Source organism: Mustelus asterias, chromosome 30 (assembly GCF_964213995.1).
Source record: "Mustelus asterias chromosome 30, sMusAst1.hap1.1, whole genome shotgun sequence".
In the NCBI taxonomy this organism is placed as follows: Eukaryota; Metazoa; Chordata; class Chondrichthyes; order Carcharhiniformes; family Triakidae; genus Mustelus; species Mustelus asterias.
In genome coordinates, this window is record NC_135830.1 from 4680989 (window position 1) to 4685566 (window position 4578).

Here is a 4578-nt window from a genome sequence, read left to right on the forward strand (position 1 = left end):
TGCAAAGCAGTTCTCACTGTGAGTGATTGACTTGCTTGAAGTTTTGTACAGAAACCAAAATAAACACACTGTGATGGTGGAAACTCTCATCACTGCTTAATCAATTTCACAATTCCAGTATATATAAATTTCACCAAATTCCTCAGATTCACTCTGAATTTAGTCTGGTGCATGCCATAAATGCTTGTGTTTGTCCAGCAACTCAGGGATCGAAACATAAATCCCAATTCCAGGTGTTATTTTTCAGGAAAAAGTTTTGGGTGAACGTGGTTAGGAGTGAAAATAAAAATGACAAAAGGAGAGTGGGTAAAGCAAAATATAAAACATGCTGTACTCTGCTGTATGGTGGATAGAGTTTGCCACTTTCAATGCTGTTTTCATTACAGGTCAGGAAATTGAGCTTTATCGCTCATGTCTAAACTATGAAACAAATATCAGCTATTTCCATGTGGAACACAGAAATCTTGGACTCGCGTCGTGTCCTGCCCGTTACTGAAGTCACGATACTGAGCAAATTCAACGGGAAGTTTTCTTGTCATTCCTGTCGGGAGAATGGTAAGCAGACGAGGTGAAGGGCGGTTTAAGTGGTGCCCTTCCTTCACTGCAGCTCATTGTCTTTCTGACTGGAGAAGATTTATGTTTGTTGCGCAGTTCAGGCTTATCTGATGAACTGACGGAGCGGACTCAAAGTACCCAATGGCTCATCCCAAGTTCTTTGCTTCTGAGCTGTGTCAGTAGCAATACCGGTAAACTAAATGACAAGTATTTGCGTTTCTGGTGGTAGCGGGGCCGAGCGGTCCAAAATGTTAGGTTTAGGTTCCACTTGCTTGGGGAGGCGTGAGTTCCAATCCCACCGCTGGTACAAGTGGCTTTACTTCGCGACACGGAATTGGACAGTTTCACCTGTGAAGAGGGACGAGATAGACTGGGGCTGATTTCCCCTGAGCAGAGAATGCTGAGGGCAGATTTGGTTGAGTGTACAAAATTTTTAGTGATATAGGTGCGGCAGATAGGAATAGACATTTACCCATTGTAGAGGGGCGAATAACCAGGCAACATAGATTTAAGGTCGGGAGAAAGAGATTAAGAGCAATTTGGAACGAACTGCCTGAAAAGTTGTTAGAGGCGGGAACTGTAACTTTAAAAACACTTAAGAACGATTTAGTGGAGCACTTTGAAGGCCTTGATATCACGGGCAATCACACTCGCCCACCTCTGCAGTACATGTGTCCATGTGTAAACAAAGGATGTAATTATGCAAGCAGCTTACTGCGAAGTCAATGCTTCTTGACACCATGGTTGTTGACCCCTTCTGTCACATTCCTGATGATCGAGAGCAGACTGGTAGTAATTGTCTTGGTTTGATTTGTCGCTTGTCAGGTAGATGCCAGTGAGGTAACAGGTTGGCTTGAAGCGAACACAACTCTTCAGTAGAATTGTAGGAATATTGCCAGTGCCAAGAGCTTTCGTAGATTCCAATGCCTCCGTAAACATATTTGTCTTCTACTCAACGCTGCCATTGTAAGTGATTGTGGAATAGTGGCTTCACAGCACCAGGGATTCAATTACAGCCTCAGGTCATTGTGTGGCGTTTGCAAGTTCTCCCCGTGAGTTTCCTGCTGGTGTTCCAGTTTCCGCTCACAGTCTGAAGATGTGCATGCGAGGTGGGTTACATAGAACATAGAACAGTACAGCACAGAACAGGCCCTTCGGCCCACGATGTTGTGCCGAGCTTTATCTGAAACCAAGATCAAGCTATCCCACTCCCTATCATCCTGGTGTGCTCCATGTGCCTATCCAATAACAGCTTAAATGTTTCTAAAGTGTCTGACTCCACTATCACTGCAGGCAGTCCATTCCACACCCCAACCACTCTCTGCGTAAAGAACCTACCTCTGATATCCGTCCTGTATCTCCCACCACGAACCCTATAGTTATGCCCCCTTGTAATAGCTCCATCCACCCGAGGAAATAGTCTTTGAACGTTCACTCGATCTATCCCCTTCATCATTTTATACACCTCTATTAAGTCTCCCCTCAGCCTCCTCCGCTCCAGAGAGAACAGCCCTAGCTCCATCAACCTTTCCTCATATGACCTACCCTCCAAACCAGGCAGCATCCTGGTAAATCTCCTCTGCACTCTTTCCAGCGCTTCCACATCCTACTTATAGTGAGGTGACCAGAACTGCACACAATATTCCAAATGTGGTCTCACCAAGATCCTGTACAGTTGCAGCATAACCCCACGGCTCTTAAACTCCAACCCCCTGTTAATAAAAGCTAACACACTATAGGCCTTCTTCACAGCTCTATCCACTTGACTGGCAACCTTTAGAGATCTGTGGATATGGACCCCAAGATCTCTCTGTTCCTCCACAGTCTTCAGAACCCTACCTTTGACCCTGTAATCCACATTTAAATTTGTCCTACCAAAATGAATCACCTCACATTTATCAGGGTTAAACTCCATTTGCCATTTTTCAGCCCAGCTTTGCATCCTATCTATGTCTCTTTGCAGCCTACAACAGCCCTCCACCTCATCCACTACTCCACCAATCTTGGTGTCATCAGCAAATTTACTGATCCACCCTTCAGCCCCCTCCTCTAAGTCATTAATAAAAATCACAAAGAGCAGAGGACCAAGCACTGATCCCTGCGGCACACCGCTAGCAACCTGCCTCCAATCCGAAAATTTTCCATCGACCACCACCCTCTGTCTTCGGTCAGACAGCCAGTTACCTATCCAATCGGCCAACTTTCCCTCTATCCCACACCTCCTCACTTTCATCATAAGCCGACCATGGGGGACCTTATCAAACGCCTTACTAAAATCCATGTATATGACATCAACTGCCCTACCTTCATCAACACACTTAGTTACCTCCTCAAAAAATTCTATCAAATTTGTGAGGCACGACTTGCCCTTCACGAATCCGTGCTGACTATCTCGGATTAATCCGCATCTTTCTAAATGGTCGTAAATCCCATCCCTAAGGACCCTTTCCATCAATTTACCAACCACCGAAGTAAGACTAACCGGTCTATAATTACCAGGGTCATTTCTATTCCCTTTCTTAAACAGAGGAACAACATTCGCCATTCTCCAGTCCTCTGGCACCATCCCCGTGGACAGCGAGGACCCAAAGATCAACGCCAAAGGCTCTGCAATCTCATCCCTTGCCTCCCACAGAATCCTAGGATACATTTCATCAGGCCCAGGGGACTTATCGACCTTCAGTTTATTCAAAACTGCCAAGACATCCTCCCTCCGAACATCTATTTCCTCCAGCCTATTAGCCTGTAACACCTTCTCTTCCTCAAAAACATGGCCCCTCTCCTGGGTTGGTCACGTATTTGCTGTAACTGCTTATGAGATGATGGAGTGACTGTGTGGCAAAGTTTAGGCAATAACCTGAAATGAAGCAATGGGAAAGAGTTGATTATGGACTAATTGCAAATCCTTCTTACCAGCTTTTCCGGAGGTCTAGTGCTAAGGATTCGGCGCTGTGCACGGGATTGATTCCCAGTCAGGCGGTGAATAACCGTTTGTTTAAATTTTCATAAAATTGAATTTTAACTCACATTTTCTGTAAAGGGAGAAACAAGGTCAACCTTCAAGCAGGATGAATTATATCGGAGATGGAAAAGTCAGAGATGTAACAACAATAATAATCTCAGGAGAAAAATCACACTGCAGGCAAACGGCAAGCATTGGTCACTTCAAGTAACTAGCGCGCCAAATTCTGTCCATTTCAATCGACGCATTTTAACTCCCTGCTGTCCCGCTCGGACATTTCCACCTCCATCAAATATCACTCAGCTAAAATTGTAGTCTGTTCCGCTGATTATTATACATTTATTGCAAACCAATTACTAACGGTTGGTTCTATAGCTCAGTGGTGAGAGGACTGGTCTAGTAAACCAGAGTCCTGCGAGTTCAATTCTCGTTAGAGCCTGTATTTCTAATTTAGTTAATTGCCGCAAGTTATACATGGTCAGTTGAACCCTCAGTCCAATGCGGCATTGACGTCCAGGACTGTCACTCTCAACTCACCTCGGGAATTCAGCTCCTTTTTTTATGTTTAATCCAAGACTTGTAATGAGGAGAGGAGCTGAGTGATCCTGGCAAGACGGAAACTGAGCTTTGCTGACGAGGTGCTGCTTGTTGGCACTGCTGATGACCCGTTCATCACTTTACTGATGAGTGAGAGAAGACTGAGTTGGGCAGTAATTGGTTGGGTTGGGTTTGTCTTGCTTTTTATGTAAAGAACATACCTGCGCAATTGTCCACACCGTTGGGGAGATGCCAGTGTTGTAACTGTACTGGAAGAGCTTGGCTAGGGCGCGCTCTGGGGCATAAGTCTTCAGCACTATTGCCGGAATGTTGCAGGGCCCATTGCCTTTGCAGTATCCAGTGCCTCCAAATGTGGAGTTGAATCGAATTGGTTGGAGACTGCCATCTGAAATGCTGGGGATCACTTGAGGAGGCCGAGATGGATCTTCCACTCGGCACTTCAGGCTGAAGATTTCTGCGAATACTTCAGCCTTATTTTTTTCCACTGATGTGCTGGGCTCTTC

The 4578-nt window shown here is 45.3% G+C and overlaps 1 non-coding gene across 1 annotated transcript; it reads left to right on the plus strand.

Annotated features, from left to right (window-relative positions):
- Positions 1-3882: 3882 nt before the first annotated feature.
- Positions 3883-3956, plus strand: trnat-agu (transfer RNA threonine (anticodon AGU)). Its single transcript has one exon. It is a non-coding gene; the product is annotated as a tRNA-Thr (tRNA).
- The last annotated feature ends 622 nt before the right edge of the window (positions 3957-4578 follow it).